This window comes from Desmodus rotundus, chromosome 2 (genome assembly GCF_022682495.2).
Source record: "Desmodus rotundus isolate HL8 chromosome 2, HLdesRot8A.1, whole genome shotgun sequence".
Classification (NCBI taxonomy): domain Eukaryota; kingdom Metazoa; phylum Chordata; class Mammalia; order Chiroptera; family Phyllostomidae; genus Desmodus; species Desmodus rotundus.
This window is the reverse complement of record NC_071388.1, coordinates 136,046,658-136,069,811: the sequence shown is the minus strand read 5'-3', so window position 1 is coordinate 136,069,811 and position 23,154 is coordinate 136,046,658.

Sequence of the window (23,154 nt, the reverse complement as noted above, 5' to 3'; positions counted from 1 at the left end):
GTGAAATATCACCTAGCAGGGAGAGACCAAAATCTTTAGATAAACTCTTCTCCATTTTTCTAAAATACATTTGTCCATAGCAATTACAAATTGGTTTTAAAGAAAATCATATACAAGATTTAAGAGGATGTATTTTAAAAGATAGCTGTTTAAAAGAGACTAACCAATCTACCACTAAACTGGGATTGAAAAATATTATTTTGAAACAGGAATCAGGTAGAGCCAGACGCCGCACCGTAAACAATTTGAATTCAATTTGTGGCAGAAAGCGCAGCCTCTTCTGGATCAATAGGGTGCATTCAGCACAGCCCGACATACTACACCTGATCCAGAGCCAACCTGGCTGGGGACCTATTAGTCATACCTGAGGGACTTTCTCTAGCTTTTATCTTGAGGTACATCTCCTAGGATTACAGGTACTTGAGGCTAATTAGGTCTGCTCTATTACCTGCCATGGAGGGCCTCTGTTTCCACAACATCCCGTTTACCTTACAATTTCAGTGAGATAATCAGGGTGTCACAGTGCACCAAAGGTAAAATGATAGCCTTGCAACATTTTGTATGCAGCACCCCTGATTGCCTTTATCTGTTAATGCCATGCACTGGCTTGTGAGCCGAGCAAGCGCACACAAGGGCACACACGCTGGAGGGCTAAAGAGATAATAGCTGGACTGACCTGTTATAATTTTACCTTGTTTGCTTTGTTGCTTTTGCTCAGAAGTCAGTCCCCCTTCCAATGTAATTATGTAATTAGAGTTAAAGACTATAAACAAATAGAGAATTGTTCCCCCACCCAGAGCTCTGAAGTCAAGCCTTTTCAAAGCTGAGCCTCTGGAAGCCTACACCTGGCTGTCGCAAGGAGGCAGACCTGAGGCATGCAAAGCAAGACACATTCCTGCTTTACCTGCAAAGGCAGCCCAGGCCACAGGGCCCAGGCTTTCATGTTGCATTTGTTCAAGTTCTAGAAGAGAATCAGTGTTTCTTTTTTTTCCTTCAAATTAGCATTTTATTTGTTTGCATTAATTTTAAAAATAGTTGAACTGAGGCAAGCTCATAAAAATGAGTTTATTTGGGAATAGCAGAGGGATTGCAGTTAGGGACAAGCAAACTGGCAAGCACAGGCAAGTCTGAAGAGACACAGGGAAGGTCAGCTTTTATGCGTTTATTAAGTTTTGGGAGGAAGCTGGAAAGGGTTGTTTCAAACAAAAGATTACTGGAAAAGGACGAGAGTTCGAGGTTGGCTTGCTCGTGGTGGTTTTCCTGTGTCTGCAAGCAGTGGTTAGTGTGTAGTTGCTTAAAAATGTCTTCCCTTGTAATTTGTACCTTTCTTTTTCCTGATGGTCATGCTGGCTGCAATGACTGATATGTGCATGGCGGCTCTCCCTTCATGGATTCTCAACTCCATTTTCAATAAGGGTTTTCTTTATCAATTTTTACATATGGCGTATTCATAATGCCATGACAAGTTAAGACGGTGAATCAAAATAAACCCTTTGACAATATTTACCACTCCTCCATGCCCATCCTTCATTGTTTGGACAACCTCCTTACTTATTACATTTGCTAACTACATAGCAATTGCCTTTGAGGAAATGGTAGGATACCTAAGGAGTATGTCGTATTATGATGCAGTTTTGTGAGGCCAAAGCAGATTTTTCTCTGAAAGTTATTCTGCCAGTTCACATGGGAGAGAAGAAACAGCAGGGAATGTCCAGACATGCGCTTGCAGAATAAGATAACAACAGTTAGCATTGTGTGCCCTGGCTTTGCTAACTCTTTGTCATTAGAAAATATCAAAGACATTTCTCTGGAAAAAATTTCAAGGTCCCCTTGTTGTGTGTTCAGTTCTGACCACTGTTTTGTGCCTGCTTTGATTCTGTTCTGTTTCCAGCTTCAAACCCACAACACTCCCTTTGAAAGCATCCGTCCTGGGCTGCAGAAGTGGCATGTAAGTCAGGAGCTGCACCCTCAAAGTCCTGTACGCATCCGGCAAGTGACATGGGTGGGTAAACCAGGCATATTATAGGCTATTTGTGTAACCTTCCATGGACTGCTTCTGTTTCACATTTCTTTAATTTAACTTTTCTTGAGATGTTTGTTGATCCACATGCAGATGTATGAAATAATCCCACACACATTTTACTCAGCTTCCCAAAGGTAACATCTTGCAAAACTGTAATAGACTATCACAACAAGGAAATCGGCACTGAAGCACTCTATCATTCTTATTTACATTTCCCTAGCTTACACGCACTCCTGTGGGTGTGTCGGTGTGTTTGCGTGCTCAGTCCTCTGCCATCACGTCACACGTGCAGGTTGTATGTCACCACCACAGTCAGGTCACGGACCAAAGTTGTCCCATCACCACAAGACCCCCGATGCTGCCTTTTTACAGCCACACTCACCTCGGTCCTGCGCCCCCGCCTTCCCTTCTCGTCCCTTAAGCCAGGCAACCCCTGACCTGTTTCCTGTCTGTAATTCTGTAATTTCAAAAGTGCATGTAACTTTGTTGTCACAAATATTGACTTGTTGTACTTTGCATAAATTATTTGAAATTCACACCTGTTGCATGTATTACTAGTTCATTTTTCTTCATTGCTGAGTAGTATAACCATTCACTCATTGAAGGACTTCAGGGTTCTTTCTAGTTTGGGCTTTTACAAATTAAGCTGCTGTTAACATTCGTGCACAGGGTTTTCTGTGAACGGAAATTTTCATTTCTCTTTACCTCACTTTAGGCAGAGCCACAGACTCAGAGAAATACTTCTTTACTGTGAGAAAGAGGACCATGCATTTTTCACAAAAATTGGCTAGTGGCACTCAACCTTGGGGTGAAGGAGCAGTAGGTGGTTTTAGGTATGTGGTCTCACTGACAAGCATGTGTCCCAGGGAGAAGTCACTTCCCAGACCCAGCAACTGTTGCTATATGAGAATGTGAGCCCAAAAAAGTCGAACCCGGCTGTTTTGTAGAAAATCCTGAAGTATAGAAATGTCTATGAAGCTTTCTGGTTTATACATACTTTAGATACAGGCCTATGTGTTTTGAAGTGTAGTGACAGCCACATGAAACAGTGCAGGCTAGATGTTTTAACCGTAGGTCACTTTTTTTAACCTTACATAGGCAACCGTGACACACGTCTTATGAAGCCCACAGCTGCACTGAGTTAACCTGTATATTGTTTTTTTTAATTTTTAATTTTTTATTATTGTTCAGTTACGGTTGTCTTGCCTTTTCCCTATTGCCCACACCTACCCCGCCCCCCTACTCCCACTTTCAATCCCCCCCCATTGTCTGTGCCCATGAGTCTTCTACTTATGTTCCTTTTCTTGCCCCTTCCCCTTCTTTCCCCTATTACCCCCTCCCCACTCCCCTCTGGTCACTGTCAGTGTGATCTTTATTTCCAAGTCTCTGGTTCTATTTTGCTCCATTGTGTTGGTCTGATTTTTGAATCCTGTGTAAGATAGGAGAAATGGAACCCACTTAATCAGCTACCAAAACCATTCATTTATTTAGTAACTATGGAGGGCCTACCATAGGTCAGTCAATTGGCACTATGGATACACAGTGAACTGGAGATAAAGTTCAGTTCTCACAGAGTACCTAGTTTATGTGATTTTTACAGACTGGTAGCTGAGAGTGAGTCTGGTCCTTATGTTATCGTTTTTCTGACTACAAACTCTATGGATAATTATTCATCATTATTAATCAACTTCTACATTTACATGTAAGGTGATATCTATTTTTTTCTTAAATCTGGATTTCTGGCTTTTGTTGAAAAACCGGGGACTCAGCTCTAAATGTGCTCCCATTCCAGCACGGACAGGTTGGTTGGAGGTGAAGAACAGCCTTCCCATTAGATAGAGCAGGCTCCTTTTTTCAGCCAGAGTCCCCTCCGCCAGCCCCACACATTGATGTGACTGACTCCTGGCCTGTATGAGCATGCGAGTTTGCCGCCTCTGGTTTAGTGAGAGAAAACGCATTAAGTAAACAATAAATGTACTAAATTTTTGGTTCTCCTAATAGCCACTTGCTCCTTCTAGGGAAATTACCACTGAACTTGAGTTATTATAACGATTATAGATAGATGCACGGAGGCCAAGACTGCTAAGTATATTTTGTATGATTGGGTCATTGTGTTGACTTACGTCAATATTTAACTCTTCATTCCTCAGTAAAACATCAGTGTTAACATAAGATCCACAAAGAGTAAACTCTGAATGGTACAGAAAGATGAAAAAAATGCACAATTCTAATTTTACCTATTTATCTTATATTGTCAATGATCAGTATTAGACTGTGATGAATTAGAACTTAAAGAAGGCTGCTTAGGAGATCTTAAATCAAAGTTCTGTATTTCAAACATCAAAGTGATCAAGAGCATGTGTAAGAGCTACCTCTTCAGATTTGCCAGATGTACACCCACTGCTGTAGGTTAGCATTTGGAGTACGGAGACAAACTAATACACCAAAGTGTCTGTGACTGGGGAAAAGCATTACCTAACTTCTTCCAACGATGGGGAATATGAAGACACTGCTGGCTCTGCGAAGAGATACTTTTAGAAAAGATGTCATAATGCCAATATTAGCACACACTTTTATTTTTGAATTGGTACCCTGCCTTCTCAGACCATCATAAAATAGTGCCAAATGATCAAGTCCCTGGGCATCATCAATGAACTTTGCTCCAGATTCTGTGGCTGAATTTCCCATGTTTCATAACATTCTGAAGTTTATAAACCTCAAGAGAGGATATTAAGGGTCTTGATTTTCTTTAATATAAGATACCTAGAAACAACAAAAAAACTGTTTTTATATTTTTCCCAACAAAAAAGCTACTTGAAATACACTGCTTGATTCACACATGAGTTAATCTTGTAACGAATATTTGTTCCTTTTTGTTCATAACCTGGCCTTATGACAGGGGTGAGGAAGAAGAAAAAGTTGCCTAAGGCATTTACAAGCACTACAAAGACTTTATTAAAAAGAAAAATACCCACAAATTTACTACCGATCCACCTAGATCTTTCACCATGTCGTGTCACCTCTCATGAGGGACCTGTAACTTGAGAGATTTAAGAGCAAAAAAGGCACAGAAGCAAACTTTACAATGCAAAGGGTGAACCATTTAAACATATAAGTTTTCTTCATACATACTTGAGAGAAAAAACACAGGCTTCAGGAAAACTGAATTTGCCTTTACCAAGGTCAATGAATGGTCAGTCCTACCAGTCCATTGAAATATTTACTAAAATTATAGCTTGTGTAACATTTAATAGAAACTGTGTTTATGACATAAGCAAGGCTTCCAAATAAAGGAAATAATTTACCAATGCTGCTGTAAATTATCCTCAGTGACTTTACATAGTCAGAGTTGACATGTCTCAAGTTTGTGACGCCAAGGACGGCGGGGGGTGGGGTGGTCCTCGCACTCCCTCATCTAAAATCCTGCACCGAGTAAACCTATCACTGGCTGAAGCACCTGAGGCACTTATTGTCCCTAATGTTGTCTTCATTTTTGTTTTTTTTTTTAACAGATTTACAATTCTAAAATTATTTCACAATTGGTTTTTACAGTTACTGTGTTTCAAACACATCGTGTAAAACCATCTCTTGCCACATTATTTCGATTATTGTGGTAGGTAGAGAACTAAAATGGACCTACTGAATGTAGATAGGGTTTGTGAATATGATTGGATTTCACTCCCAATACCAATCAGTTTGACTAATCTGTTGCATTTGAGTTAATTAAAAAGGAGATTAACCTGGATGGACCTAGTTTAGTCAGGTGAGCCTTTAAAAGACACACTAAGCCCTTCCTGAGGAGGAAGATTTAAAGCACAGGCATTCTCCTGCTGGCCTTGGAGAACGCAAGCTGCCCTGTTATGAGAGAATGTATGGAGAGAGCCTCAGGGCAAGGACCTCAGAGAGGCCTTTGGAGACAACCATGGCCCCTAGAGAACAGCTGGCAGAAGATCATGGAGACCCCAGTTGAATAGCTGCAAGGAACTGAATTCTGCCAACCATCAGAGTGAGTTTGGAAGAGCACCCTGAGCTACAAATATTAATGCCTTCTGGATAATACACACTTTCTGCAGCCTTGGAGACATGGAGCACAGATCTCAGTGAAGCCATGCTGGACACAAGACCTACGGACAGAGAGATAATAAATAGGTGTTGTTTTAAGTGGCTAGGTTTGTGATTTGTCATGCAGCCATAGAAAGCTAAAACAATCACTACACCCAAATGTTCTCAACTGTCCTTCTTTTCTTGTACTTAATTCCTCTCCATGTCTGTAGTCCCAGCTTCTTCATGAAGCTTGAAATATAACCAGTCTCTTTGCATTGTAATCTCCTCTGTCTTACCAGCTTTAGCAAATATTGTCCATGCCAGAGATAGGACATGTCATATAAATATATTTTAAATATTTCTCATCATATCTTATCTTCTCAGTTAAAAAGAGAGCTCCCCCAGTCTAGGGACCATCTCCCACACTTCTTTATGTTTCTTACAGACCTTAACAAGTCACTAGCTATACAAGATACTTAATAAATATTTGACCAATGGTCTCATTAATAAAATTATACCATATTCAAACTGTTCCTTATGGATTATGGAGAAAACACAGAATCTGTAGCTACAGAGCTCATTGGGAGGATAAGGTCTTAGATTTAAAATACTGCATCAGTAAACCCCAATCTACCAATCTAACAGAAGATTCAGCAGGAAGACATAACAAAACTTTTGGACCGAAAGCTCATAGAACATAGAATCTTGTGTAAAATTTTCTGGCCGTTGTATTTGCAAATAGAGCGGGAGGTTTTAAGACAACAAATGTTGGGTCCAGATTCAGAAAGCTGCACAGGAAGAGGCTAGGGGAGAGCACGTGTGTGCAGTTGCCAGGCAGGCGCATGCCCACCATCCACTGTCCGGGTGGCCCCGTCTCCTCTAAAGCTGCCCTGGTGCGTCAAGTAACCTGTTGAAAAACCCCACAGCCTCCTAACCACAGCCACCTGGCTTACAATTATAGACTTTATTATAAATAGATATAAGCTTAGAGTGATTAGTTATTGTGTACAAAGTATTCAACCGTGGCCCACCTGATTTTCATATAGTGTTGTACCTTCTCATTCCTTTGATACATCCTAGCTATTAATAGAAAAACACCTGTTTCCTGATAGTCTCCCAAGCTATAGAGACATACGCTCGTGTAGAGACAGCTGGGGGAAAGGTCCTTGTGAAGGACAACGAAATCCAGGTCTTACCATCACAAAGCTTTCTCCTGTAGCTGCTGATGGGAGCAGTTAAACCTGTCTTGCATCACTCCTGCATAAGCTACAACAAACAAAGTGAAGCTACGGATAGTCTTTAACTACTGTGGGAGGATTAAGAAAATCCTGCAGCAATAAGTCTAGGATTTCCATTTGATCCTAGAAACAAAAAATGTTTCTAAAACCACAGGTGAATAACAAACTGAAAGCCAGGAGCTAGGTTGCAAGCATTGACGGCCTCCCTCTCTCATCATTTTTCCAGCACCTGCGCACACCTAGGCTTCCCTTCCTGATACATAGATGCGTGGAGCATCCAGCTTCAATGATAAACTGGAAGCAGCTAAAGAAAATGAATGATGACAGGAAATGAAAGTGACAGTGACAGTTTGTGGTTGTTTGATTACTTAAATGCAATGAATGGTGGCCACAGAATTTCCTGTCAACAAGTGTCTGTATAGGAAAATAAGAGAGCAGTCAAAATGGTAACTGACATTTCAGGGCATTTCATGGAAGCCTGGTTTCATGCTCAACAAAACCATCTGTTTAGTATTCTTTACAGGAACTACCACTCATCCTGAAAGGAATTATCAGAATAAAGCTGAGGTGGGTGGATGCAGTGATAGCTTAGAATTTTAACCTCCAAGGGAAGATGGTTTAGATGATGGAAGACTAAACTAAATGATCTCTATGGTCACATCCAATGTAAAAACTTGAGAAATGACATAGCATGTGGGGATAGGACATTAGCTAAAATTCAAATTTTATTAGAATCTAATTATACAACCTGAAATCAGTTCATTTACTTCTGTATGTCTTAATTGCTCATGTAAGGGAAAATGCTTCTTTTTCTTCTTGCCCTTAAACCAGAACTCTGCTACATATGTAAGGCACGCCATAATTATCGGCAATGTTAGACATCGGGAATCAATACACTGCTGTAACTTGGTGTCCTGCCACCTGCCGCCTTGTATAAGCATAAAATGAAGATTTGGTGGGGGGGGGAGAGGTTTTTATTAACAGAGTACCCAATCTGAGGGGGCTGGGTGCACCCAACTCTAAGCCCTCCTCTTCCACAAGGCACAGAATTTCCCTTGTTCCCAGAGAGACAGAAATCCAAATCCAAACCCAAGCCCAGAAGTTCCTCATCATTCCTTACTTGTCCTTTTGGGGCCAGAGATTTCTACATGAATGGGTCTTCACAACTCTAGCTTTGAGGCTCTCTCTTTCTGGGGTGCACACTTGTGGATTCTAGCATTGCCATCACCTCGGAGCAGCTGTCTGTCTCCCAGGGCCGGGGTGCTGTGTGCTCCCAGATCACTCCAGATGTTCATGCAGGGGAAGCTCCATCAGTGGGGCCCCTGTGCCCAAGGCTGCCTGTGCCCCTGGGGCCAGTGCTTGTCCTAGTCCATGTCTCCATGTGCTGCTTCCAGGGTGAGAAAATGAAGCCATCCAGGACCCTTGCACCATGCGGTACAGGGTTGCAAGCATCTAAGGGCTGGTGCCTGGTGAAGCACACATCCCAACTCAGGACTGCACCTCTGCAAGCTGGCTTCTGACCATGACAGTTCTAAGCCCCCAATAGGCCCAGCTTCTGTCAGTCCCACAAGTGCTCCCTCACCCCACCCCAACTGGAATGAGGAGAAAGCCCAAGGACCAAGGGAGCAAGCTTCTGTATTGTCATGTTTTTAAAGCCTGTGCCCCCAACTCCCTGCATGATGGAAGTGTCTAGCCTTTCAGCCAATGTGGACCAAGTTTGTCTGTGTCTCTCCTCTGGCCGTCATGTTCCACAAGGGGCCAAAGTCTCCAGTCACATGTAGGAGCACTGGGTTTTGGCCTGGGCTGCAATGTAACATCCCCTACTGCACCTTGCTGACCTCCACTGTATATGTGTTTTAACATTTTTGGACCCGTGCAGCCTCAATACAAGCTTTCTCCAGCTGGGTCACAAGCTGCTTGGCTGCTGGGGCCATGGAAGCTGACTGTTTACTGTTGCTCCTCCTGCAGCCCCGTCCCTCTCCAGGAAGGCACAGGGTTCTGGCAGGTAGCTGTTTTAACCCACAGCCCTTGGCACTTCCCAGTTGCCTGCCCCATTGGGGGTCCTTCTGGAGAAGTGCAGGTTCATCTGTTACTTTGGGGATTCCTCCCCCTGCTCCCCAGCAATGTGGTCTGACCACCCTGTTACACTGTTGTACATAAGTATGTATTTGAAAAGAGATTTTCTTGGCTGAATGAACATATTCACATCCTGTCAGAGTTTCTTCTCCTCTTTCCACTGAGTCTTCCCCCACTTTTAAGCCAGAATTCTGGCCATTTTCTCCTTTGAACTTGAATCTAGCCCTGCCTCTTACTTGTCCCACTCTGACTTCCACTCTCACCTACTCCAGCTAAACCCCCAGGTCTGTCTTCTCTAGTAGGCAGCCCTGCAATTGCCTTCTTCTCAACAGTGCCTCTCCACACAGAAAAAAAAATGTGAACCTGTACTGCATGGTTCAGCCTTTCTCCTTGAAATGTGTCTATTTGTTTCTCCTTAAAAAAACAAAATGCTTTAGAGAAATATGACTGTAATTAACAACTAACAAAAATATCTGGGCTTGAGCCGAAGTGGGAAATCACAGAGGTTAGTTACTTATTTTCTCACACACTTACCATTTGTTCTCTTTTCTCAGGGAAGTTGAAAGACCCGAGGTTCAAACTTAATAAGGCCCCATACTGTTTCTAAGAGTATTTACAACATGCAAAGTATAAACCAGTGCATGACTTATATTTAAATTTGTTTTCACTCATCTGAGCTATTACACAGTATGCTATCCCTAAACCTTTTATAATAAGGAACACACATTTCTTAGCTATGAGAAGGAATAAAATGTTCAGCAATTTGAGCTCTCTAGTACTAGAAAGGTGACAAAACATTTATATATTTCCAATCCATCGCACTGATCTGGCTCCAACCATACAAGGGACTGCCTTGGGCAGAGACCTTCAGTTATATGCACATTCTTGGGAACTAGCAGGTGAACTAAATGGCCCATAGTGATGATGGAGGACATTTTTCAAAAGACTTAATTTTAGTAAATGGATTCCTCAAATGAATTTTCTCTTTTCAAAAACAACGATTTTTTTTGTTTAAGTGCTAGTGTAAGTATTTGTTGCCTTTAAAAAAATTGCAAGAACCTAAAGATTATGTTATAAATAAATAATTTTCACTTATAAAGAATGGCTGCACAATCTGCTTTCTACTAGGTATCTTTACATTTTTCATTGATTTTCTTAAATCCCTAGTTCTTGGTAAATTACTCTAGAAGAAGAATATGCTGGACTAGCCATGGCCTGGAACTTAATATTTACAAGACTAAGAATGTCAAATAAGTAGATGAATTTTCAATATCTGGGTCATTTTTACTCTTTGAATTGGCAGTAAAGAGATCTCAGGATTCTAGTCTTAATTTTGTAAATAAATAGCTGTGATATCTAGAAGATGCACTTGATTTTTCTGGGCTTAATTCTTATTAGTATGATAGATTATTAGATATTTCTTAAGGATTTTCCACAAATTTCATGATTAGACTATTTGAAAGTAATTTCATTGTATACATTGAAAATATGCTTTCAGGGTTTTAATGAAAGTGCTTCACTTTTAACTGACACTTGTAATACTCCTTATATTTCTTTTGCGTTTATAATACTATAACCACCATTACTCATATAAAATACCCTTTCAATGTTAACAAAACATATAAACATACTTCACATTCAAATAATATTTTTCAATTTGTTAAGTATTTTGCATCCATTATTGAACATAATAGTTTATATGATCAATGGGTCAGAGACAATTATTGCTACCTCAAGTGTCATTTATGTCCAAGAACACATAGAAGAGGTTAGTGGCAAAACCTAGAACCAGATTTTTTTACTTTGAGACCCACATTCGCAATGTAATTTGCACTGCAATATATCATTCTGATAGCAGTTCTAGCACAGAAAATTTAAGAAGCCCTTATCTTGAGGAGCCTGTTCACTTTCAGTCATTATCTACAGCTGGCCCGGAGGTGTCTTTGTGCCGTTTTCAGCCCACTGCACACCTTGTAAGTCATGAGTGTGTTTTTCAAGTTTCCAAGGTAAGCATGTGTGGGTAACCATTGAACATTTCCAGAAGAAGGTAGGACTCCTTTTAACACAGATATGCCATTCACTTTACACAAATTTACACTGAAGAAAAAGTCCTAAATTTTAAAATTTTAGTATGTATGGGAGTGCCAAAAAATAACAGAAGAGAATGTTAAGAAATGTCTTCCCATGTTATCATTGCTTAGCCACCACCCTGTGTTTCTCTATCGCCACTCACAGTTCAGGGCCCTGGAATAAACAGCTAAATTAAGAACTATATTCCGTCATGATACTTTCCTTTCTGTTTATATTATCCTCCATAAGAAAGTGCCTGACACTGTTCCGTAGTCCTTGGGTAAACATCCATACTGCTGAATAGGAGATCAGCTTATTGGCAAATCAGAAGATACGGAGTTATACTAGAGTGTGTGCTACATCTCCCTCACTGGGCATGTCTAGCATCTCTGATGTGGTCTGACATTATTTGTCTTTGGTCTTAGTAACCCAATAAAGTTGAGACAAACATGGAATTAGCCAGAATATTTGGTTTACTCTACAAAGTACTGAGAATCAGACTCATCCATTATTTTATGCATTCCATAAATATTTATTGATTTCTTAATATGTTCATGGTACTCTTTTCGGTGCTGGCAATATACTGCAAACAAGACAGACATATTATGTGTTCTTAGAGTGTTTATATTATGATTGAATAAAATAAAAAATCCCCAAGGAAACAAATAAATGTGACTGTTTCAGAGTGGAAAGATGCTATAAAATGTGATAGTATGATAAAGGCTTTGTTGGGTTGTACAGAGTGCTACATTATCTAAGAGGGTAAGGAAATAATCTATAAGGATGCTTACGTATTCTGAGAAAATAAAAAATAAATAGGAATCCAACATGCATAGATAACCCAATCAGCAAATAGACAATTGGTGCTGAGAGTAGTCTCAAGAATCTTGCCTGCTCCCGTCATAATAGTGTGTCCCAAGGTCTAGCAAATACCTAATAACCCACTACTAAAAAGATTTTACTCCTTGGGCTTTTAGTCTATTAAAATATAAGTGATGTTGAGAGGAGACCCACAGCAAGTCCATCTTAATTTTAGTCTAATATGGCTTAACAGATTTTATTTACATAAAGAACCATTTTTATTTTTGGCAATCATAGTTTTATTGTATTCATTGAGGTATAATTTACACGCACAAAATGTTACAGATCTTTATGGTATAGGTGGCTGAGCTTTAACAAATATACGCTCAGGTTACTACTACCCAAACCAAGATATAGAACATTGGCTTCGCCTCAGGACATTCCCCCATGTTCTTTTTCAAGTCCTCTTCCCACACCTGCAGGGACAACAACTATTCTATTTGGATTGTCATGGGTTGGTTTGGCTGTTTTTGAACTGTACATTTAAATTGACTCATACAGTTTATACATTTTTGTTTCTTCTTTAGCTCAACATAACATTTTTGAGGCTTGTTAATGTTGTTACATGTATAGATAGTTTGTTTATTTTTTTTAATTTTAAATAGTCAGATAGCATTTGATATGGGAAGAGAAGACCCAGCGGCTATGGAAGAGAAATTTGATAGCAAGGAGGCACAGTGGTTCTCAAAATGGGCTCTCTGGACCAGTAGCATCGATATCAGCCCGACATCAATGGGAATCTGTTAGAAAGATAAATTCTTTGGGCCCACCCCAGACCTAATAAATTAGAAACACTGGGATTAGTTCCAACAATCTCTTTTATAACAAGCCCTCCCAGGGATTCAGAACCATATTAAAGTTTGAGAAACAATGAGTAAGAGAAGGCATAGCTAGCAAGTCAAATTTATTTAAAAGGATTTGGAATCCATGGAAGACAAAATGTTTTCCTATTTTACTTAGAACTCCTGAGATCCAAAGAGAGGGGAAGCGGTGTTCATGGAAATAGCATTTGAAAATTACCTTTAGTATTAATCCATAACTTTGCTTCAAGTAGGTCAGTGTTCTGAGTTAGTCTCTACGTTACCTTTCCATAATTCAGTCATACAAGATTCACAGGCAACTTGCAGTAGTTAACAATAGCATCCAACAACGGGTGTTAATTTAGTTCTCACACACAAAGAAAAACTCCAAACTGTGAAAATGAATAAACCAACTCATCTGGACTTTGAAAATATTTTATATTTCTTACAAACTAATGAAAATAATAAAGAAAGCCAGTGACATAACACATGAAAAAGCTTAATGATATAAGAGTGTCTTTTTAGGAAACTCATTTTCCAAATGTGTCAAAAAAAAAAAAAGAACCATAAGGATAGTGTTTAACAAGAATATTAATCATTGGATTGAAATTAGAGAAAAAAGATCAGTAATCAGCAATCGTCATGAGGTTTAAATATATACATATATGTATATATGTAATCATTCCATTCAAATCAGAAATCAAAACCAAGTACAAGAAAGTTCTAGGATGACTTAGGTTTCTGTGACAAAACCTTCTCTATTCTAGGGAGACCTTGACTAACGTTATCTGACTCTGTAGTTATTATCTAATTTAATTTAATTTAATTATACTGTGGTAGTTTTATCTCCAGATAGATGCAAGAGTAGAGACATTGAAGTAGTGACAGCACAGTAATATAATCAGGGAGAGTAAAAATAAAAAAAATATATGTATACATATACACACACACACTGATGTATACAAATCCATTTTCAGCACAGGGGCATAGTTGTCTAAAGCACAGCTGTTATACCCTTGAGGCCACCCTACCTAGAAATACCAGACAATAAAGCAGAACTGGAAGAGAACATGGGTGTGATAAATGAATTTTCAAAGCACTCATTTAAGGCGCATTGTCATCATTGAGCCACCAATTTAAATGCTTGTCATAAAAGTCAGTTTTCCTCTAAACTGAAACATAAACCATTCTACTGACTACTTTTACACTGCATGCCACCCAAATACATGTCCCATAAACCTGTATCTCGAGAGTGATTCCCAAGTCCCTTAAAAATCCCTTCACCAAGCTAATTGAGGACATGAAGAGCAGATAATTGGTTCGAGAATACTTAAAGTCAATTGACTTTGAGAGTTTGAGTCAGGAAGCTTTGGTTAAGGAGTGAGAGTAACAGACATCTCTAACATATGAAGACAGTGTTGGTAATCAAGTCAAGGGATAGTTCAAAGTTCATGTGAACTAAAAGGGATTACCTTTCTGTTCCTTCTGTAGGTATCAGTTGAAAGGAAAGTAAAGAGATTGGGGAAAGTGCATTAGCTCCTCTGTAAGGTACTGAATCTTCAAAGGACCCGTTTTCCAACAGACCTAAGATACACAGGTGAAATCCTCCTGCTTCTGGGTGTGCTGAGTGGGCTGCACTTACTACCCAGTGTCCCATACATAATCGTACCACTGTGGGGCTTGCTTGAAATGGAGAATTTCAGACTCTAGCCCAGAACTAAGTAGTCAAAATCTGCATTTTATCGAGATATGCATTGATTTGTATGCACATGAAAGTTACAAATGTACTCCGTTAAAACTGTAAGTCATTGGTTCCTCCTGTACTATTGTTTTACCTGATTATTATATTCACCCAGGAATTTGTTAAAACTCTATCAAGCCCCACCCCAGAATGACTGAAGCAGAATTTCCATATTATTTTAGTAAGCGTCCTAGTTTCTTATGACCCAAGCAAGTTTGGGAAATGGGTCGCTCCAGGGTGTCATGCGAGGTCTGATTACATATCTGTAATCTAAAAACAGTTCAGTTGACACACAATTAAGTCATTTTTATTTTAATTTATGTAAAATCTGAGTACCTTTGGTTGTAAAAAAATGAATAAATGCCACATATAAAGTATTAAAGGGAAACAGGGAAATGACAACATCAGTAAGATGGACAATTCGAAGCACGAGACAGATTGTGTGTGTGTACTTCAGTGTTTTCAGTGTTTCACCTATGAAAAAACACCTGGTCAAATCAGCGAACCAAATCCATCTCCAGATGGCTGGGTGTTTTCCAAGGTGTTTTAGACAACGAAGGTTAAGACAGATTTGTTACTTTCAATTAATGTATTGCCCTTGTAAACACACAGCCTAAGTCGTATGTTTGTATTGTAGTCTGAATGTCTGCATTGGGTTGGGTTCTTTAGAACACAGATTCTGAGTCTAAGATGAGTGTAAGGGTGTTCATTGGGAATATTCTATAGATCATCCCTACATGAGGAAGGGTGAAGGATATGGGGCTGGGAACAAGGAAGAGGTACATTTGATGTAGTCATCGCAAAAGCCATTCCAGAAGATGCACTCAGCTGAGAGCTGTCTGCCACCAACACTTTGTAGCTGGAGGAATAAATGTCTCAGTCCTGAAGGGGAATCTGGGTGGTATCTCACAGCATCGACACAGTGGAGGTACTACAATGCCAGATAAATTTTTCATTTTTAAATCTTCAAGAGGCTGTCAGAAATGCCTCATGTCTCTTTTTATCTCAGAATTTTACTTAAAGAAAAGCCATTGCAATTTTGTTTGTATTCTCTAGTTTCTTCTGCTGGTTGACAGTTTTTAAATAAATCCTTCCACATATTGATTGTTTGGGGAACTCCAAAGTACAAAACTTGTTTTACAAAAATCTACTTTATTAAAAGATGAAGACTTTATTTTATACAGTCAGAAGAAATCCTCAAAGGTGTCAAAAATTAGCTAGGCTATTAACCAAAATCCACATCATTTTTCTTAATTTAATTTTTATAAGCTTATATGATTTATGTCATAATTTTCTGAAGGTGCTCGCATTTCTGATTGGATTATTTGTGTTTATTACAGAGATTATAATGTAATGTTTTATCTTAATTAGTATTTTTATGCTTAGGATTTTAAATATGTATTTAGCCAGTTTTTATGTTGTTTTTCCTTTCTAAAATAACTAAGGTTAAGTGTTTTTTTTCAATAAAAGGGATTTATATTCACATTAAAAGTAATTACAGATTCTTTATCAAAAATAAAGCAATTGGCAATTGTGTGAATGGATATCTTCTCTATAGTAATAAAATGCAGACTGGGCCACCTTGAGTTTATGCTTCTGATGATATTTCTGTTATAGTAAATAAGAGTTTTATGAATAGAATATTTGCAAACAGGAAGGTATCAATCTTTAAATCCTAGTGCTATCTTTCTTTTCTTTTTCTTTTTTTTTTTTTAGGAGAGAAAGTTGATTGATGTCCCAACACATAGTATTTCAGAAAAGTAGATCTGAGTTATGTAAACAGATTGTAAAATGAAAGATGTAATTTTTATCTTTTACTTGCTGTTTTCACAATAAATTAAACATCTTTAAAAATGTGCACACACCTATCATGTATTAACAACCTTCTTTTTGCTGGATACTATGACAAGTGCCAGAGTTACAAAAATAAATAAAACAGAGTCTTAGTCCAACAGAGGTTTAAATTCTAGTGGACAAATTGTGTTGAGGTTCAGTGATTAAGAAAATCAACAGGATTGAACAAATGTTTCATTTTTTATTTATTTCAGTCATCAAGAAGCAGCTACTGCATCAACTCTAACCTCAGAGACACTTATTTCAAAGAATGCATGAACAGTTAGTTCATTTAAATGATAAAATATTCACCTAAAAGACAAAATTTTAAATCTACATTGAATATCAAAGAAAACAACTTATTTGATGACATTTTTTAAAAAGTAAATATGAAAATTATTTTTCTCCTGGAGCTGATTTTGTATTCAAAGTCTTAGGAATCTGAGAGACAGATTAAGGAATGGGGCCTTGATCCCACACTCTTGTCAAAGTGTGGCAATACCAAACTCTAAGGTATTTAGATAAGATCATGAGTTCACATTACATATTCTCACCCAGGGAGAATATAAAATGTGGTGTAGGTCCTCATGTTACTGGGAGTGATAGCAAGTTTTAGAGCAAGAAGAGGAAGAAGAGGGAGCAAAGTAGACTTGAAAAGAGCAGTCAGAGAGGTAGGAAGAAAATTTGGAGAAGAAGGAGAAGTTGCCAAAGGAACAGAACATTTCAGGAAAGTGTAGTGGTGAACAAAATCCAGGGTTACAGAAAAAGCAAGTTAAATAATGGATACAAGTTATTCAGTAGATATTTTCATAGGGGGATATGTAATTGCCCCCCCAAAATTACTTTTAGTAGTGGAGAGGGCAAAAAGCTATACCAGAGTGGTTGTGGAGTTCATGGGAAAGTAAGATGTAGAAACAGTGCATTTAATAATGTTTTCAAGAAGCTTGAATATTCAGGAGAGCTGAAACTCAAAGCTGCAGAAGAATATGGAATCGAAGCATTCTATTTTCTAATATGGGAAACATTTAACTGTAGTTGGATACTTCTTGGAAGAACACAGTCAAGGGGAAGAAATGTAAGAATGTAAGACGAAGGACACGGAAGAAGGAAAGCAACAGAATAACTGGCAGGGTGTTAGGGTTTTCATCTGGTGACTTCTATATGAATTGCTGTCAAATGGGGGTTGAGGTCATCCTCAGAGAGAAGAATTAGGTTTCTCAGTCAAAGGTGTGAATAAAAGGGAATAATAGGCTAAGCCATTTGTGGAAAATAAGAGAGCGTAGAGACAGAAATATTGGTTTTCTCAGCAGGACGCAGGACCAGCTAAGACAGGAAACCATGGGATTATAGCTGTGATCAGCAACCTGAGGGAGACGGGGTATAGGCAGACAGGTGAGTTGGTCCATGGTGAACATTTTGTCTGGAGCAGTCAGAAGAAGAAGATGAGAATATTAGCAAGAATTGAGGTAATGAAATACAACACTTTAAGCTAGATGCATAAGCCAGTGTTCTGGTTTTATTGATTTCTGTGTAACAAAACAGGTGACATGGAGCCATGTGGAAGATTTCATTACTGTTTCAAGGTCACTATCTGGGTGGCCTTGACTGGGGCTAAAGAATCTACTTGCAAGATGCCTCTTTTACAAGTTTTTCTGGGAAATCAGTGCTGCCTCTTACTTGGGAGCTTCTAGGGATGACAACTAATGGCTGCATGTTTCTCCATGTTGGCCTCTTCCAGGGGCTGCTTTGGATTTCCTCACGTCATGCCGCTAGGTGCCAAGAGCAGCTACTTCAAGAGGCAAGAAGTGAAAGCAGATGGTCTCTTGAGACCTGGGCCTAAAAGCAAGCACATCATTTTTGCCTCATTCTTTATGTCAAGCAGTCACAGAGGCTGCCGTGATTCAACTGAAGAGGATGTGGAGTTCTCTGCTAGGAAAAGTGTCAAAGAAATGTGCCACCATCTTTAACCTACCCCAGCAAAGAAGGGCAAATATAAGGAAGTCACGAAAGGAGAAAAGGCATCAAAAGTTATCACATGTAACATGGGTACTCTGCACAGATGATCTTAACTAGGCACCTTTTTAACATTTTTTGTGTGTACCCTGAAGGTACTGTCAAGAAAGAGAAACACACCACATGAAATACATGGGGTGGAGAAGAATGAGATATCTCCACACAATAGAAGCAGAAGTTGTTTTTAGGGGAAACCAGGTTTCAGAGAAAAGAGTGAGAAGCTTGGAGAAGCTGAGGGTGGAGTAGAACTTGTTAGTTCTTAAAGGAGGATCTGAGAATATGAAGAAAACCTTTCAGATGAAGAACAGGATGATGTGTGACAAGAGATTATAGAACTGTGAAATAGATTATGAGCATCAGAGTTGACAGCTGAATGAAGGATAATGTGTTTAAACTGACAGTTTAGTGGCCCCAAAGAAGCCTCAGATGGATATGAGAAAAGGAAAGGCACTTGAATTTTCCCATTGTCCACCAGGGCCTGGAAGGGGTCAGATGAGTCGGGATGAATTGTCTAGATTTCTAGGGGATGTCTGTTAACCTCCAATGTAGATATTCAATGATGCTCATTTGAACATATGTATATGTGTCTGTACATGCACACTTGCACTTCTGTGCAGGAGCAGGCTGAGAGGCTCAGAGGGTAGGGATGACTTCTGTTTTCCAAGGTATTGGCAATACCCTGTACCGTACATGTTTCGCTGAGCACCATCATCATGAAAACTTCCGTGATGGCTGTCCTGGGCAGAGCTATCAGCAGAACATGTGTTACTGGAATGGAGTTTCAAAGAGCAAAGACATAAACCACACTTTTTTAAAAAATCCATTTCAGTTAGAAGCACATGAATGAGTTTATCTTTTATTGAAAACTGAACTCATGAATTTTAGACCCCCATGTTTAACTCACAATTGGACTCCAGGTAAGTTCTCCGCCCTCCTCAGGGTTCTGAAATGTCCCAAACGAGATGCTCATATTCCATGCACCTTTTCTCCTTTTGTCCTTTGCTCCTCTCTTATCCTCACCAACAGATGCCTGCAGTTATTCCTATTATAAGAAGATAGAAAACTACTAGGAAGAAAGCTCTTCCAGCACTTCAAGAGGAGGTAAGAGTGCCTTTTAGGTTATGAGAAGATTTTTGAGTGGTACACAGGTGAGGATAGTTTTAGGAAATCAATTTCTAGATAGTTTCTTCTAGAAAATTGATTTTCCTGAGAATAACCCTAACTTCAAAATAATCCTTTTAAGCATTTTTACAAAGAAATACACATCTCTCATGTGTCCTATATCTTAAGATGGTGTATTGCCTTGAGGTATAAAAATCTAGTGCTACTTAAATAGAATACTCTTTTTGAGCTAGGCAATGGGAAAATCAAAACACTGTGTTCAAGGCAGATTCCTTTAAGATTAATTGAAATTTTCTTTTTCTTTCCTTGTCTTACTCATATTTCTATTAAAAATAAAGGGTGACTATAAAAACAGGCTGTTTGGCCAGTGTATGAATGTCCCAAATTTAAACTGCTCAAGTAATATAAGTAATTGCCACTGATTATTTTAAATGTAACTGAAATATTTTCCAAAGCAATTAAATTTTTCAGTAAACATTGAATAAAGCTAAAGATATAAAAGTTTTATGAGATTTCTTTCACATTTAGTATAGTTTGTTTAACAAGGTAATTAAAACCTATTTTATCAATATAGAGAATTTTATTTCAATTTTAGTCAAACCTCTTCATAATTCATTATCTTCAGTGTATAGTATTCTAACTTTCCATTATAAAAACAATCTTATTTAAACTTATAGTAAAAACTTTAATATGCCAACTTATGAATATGCAAAAAGGAGGCAATAAATTTCAATTTTATTTCATGAGCTACCTAAGTATAAAAGTTAGAGATAGTAGATTTTATTTGTCATAACATTTTTTTAACTTCTTGGAGGCTTAAGCCCAAGAGCTCCTGAAAAATTCCCAATGATTTATTTTGTTTTCTTTCTAAATATTCGTATTGCATCTAATAAAGGCACATGCAGATAGTGGTTTTATTCTTTTCTGAGTTTGTGGGGTTTTTTTAAAGATTTTATTTATTTATTTTTAGAGAGAGGGGAAGGGAAGGAGAAAGAGAGGAAGAGAAATATCAATGTATAGTTGCCTCTCACGCGCCCCCTACTGGGGACCTGGCCCACAACCCAGGCATTACCCAGACTTGGAATCAAACCAGGGATCCTTTGGTTTTCAGGCCAGTGCTCAACCCACTGAGCTACACCAACCGGGGCTGGTGTTTTTCTTAGCAATGGAAATTAAGGTTTGAAAATATTACTTGGTGTAGAGGTATCCAGAAGGCATTGTTTTGCAGGATTCTATTCTAAGCCCTTTAAGTTTAACCTAAAGGAGAAATCCTGTGTAGGAGCATAAAGTGTCATCCTTGCAGTTCCTTATGTTTCTACTGACAGTGAAGGGAGGATGCTTGCAGGCCAGCAGACAGCACACTGGCTCAATCTGGCCCTTCTTAGCTCTCCTAAATGCCCATGTGCTAAAGACAGAGGCAGTTAATCACTGGAGTTACAACCTTAAATGTGCTAATATTTCTGCACTTGAGGTGACAAAGTTCATAATATCAAACAGTCAATCTTAGGGAGGAGACTTTGACTAAGTCTTTGTCATCAATAGAAAACTCATTTGCATGAGCTCTCCTCTCAAGATCATCTAGGAAGAATCTCTAAATACTAATTTTTGTATAGTAAGACTCCACTAAATTTAGGTGTGTATAAAAAATTACTATATATGCGCTGAGTGAAGTTTACCTTTTCATAAGCTTGTGTAAGAGCAAACCAAGTTACACTAGAACCCTTTAAAGCACAGTTTCTAGTGTGGATTTTATGTGCATACAGTGGTAATATAAAATGGTTCACTTCCTTTTTACAGATCTTGGAGAACCTCTCTTTATCTAAAATCTAAAAGCATTTAGATTTTATCATATGCACTCAGTGTAATTGCCCCATATGTGGTCTTGTGGTCCTTCTTCCTAAGTGAAAAAGAAATTGAACAAAACATTTTTAAATATTTTAAAATTAAGAATTTTTGTAACTGCCACCTAATTAAATATAAAATAAAATTGAAATTTTAATGAGAGAAGATACTTGCAACCAATATTTAATAGCTTGCCTATTGTTTTTATGGGGGGCAAAATCAGATAATGATGAAAAGCAAGACTGGAAATCAGACTTCTTAGGAGCAAATCTGGATCCTACCACAAAGTAGCTGAAAAAATATAAAAAGAGCAGTATGTATTAGAAAATATTAATAAACACCACATAATATACCTACTTTAAAAAAAAAAAAACACTCAGTTGGTCTTTCTTTCCTTTGAGCATACAAATGCCCCTGGCATGGAGACTTTGAGCTGTTCTAGTAACAGCCACATCTTGTCTGAAAACATTATTTTCCATCCCTCAGACCCTGTTGCCTCCCTCCCCAATTTCAGGATACATTTTTCTTCTAATGATCCCATCTTTCTTTTATACATTCATCTTGGTTTGTGCAATTTCATCAGAGATACTGGTATATAACTGAATCTTAAAAATTGAAAATGTTTTCATTATTTTCCTAAGAGACTTCTCAACTCCCGTTTTAAACCAATCAATGTCAACAGATAGAGGAAGAGGATGAGATGAAAGGCTGGGGAGTAACAGGAATAGTTTCTTGGCTCATAACCAAAGCCCTGACTTACATACAGAAAAATAACTGAAGGAATTTTCCAAAAAAAGAACAGTACTTATCTAAGTATTATGAGATTATTAGAGGTTAAACATTTTTATATTTCCCAAGCTGTCTAAAATGGTCATATATTTTCTTAGTGATTTATTATTTTTTACAAGTTAGTAAATAATTATTATTTCCATTCTATCCTCGAACTTATGGCTGCTTTCTGGGTGTCCCTTCTCCCTTTTCCTCATCTTGGTTATTTTTAACAAAAAAACAAGCAGATAAAAACTATATCTGAGATGACCAAATAAATATATATAACCTGTATATCATAGATATTAATATAATATAAATTATATATGTATATAAAATCTATCTGATTAGGCCATCAAAAGGCTCCAAATTTAGAGTCTGATAAAACTGTATTTTGATGAATACTTTTTTAAAAACAAACAATTGCTAAAATTGTATTTGTATAAGATTACATTATTGATATTCTAATAGAAGATTATATTTGATTGGCCAGAAACTGGGTGAAATTATGAGAAGAAAGAGTTAATAAGAATAGAACCCCAAAGATAATATTATAAAGGCTTCCACAGTCATCAGACAAATAGAGAACAAGAGAAAAGGAGGACAAACAGGGAGAAAAATGTTCCCTTTCCCAAAAGCTCTTTTTGAAAATTACTTGGAGACTTAGAGACTCTGTTGACTTTAATTAAGTGCTCATTAGATTGACAAACTTTTTAAAAAAGT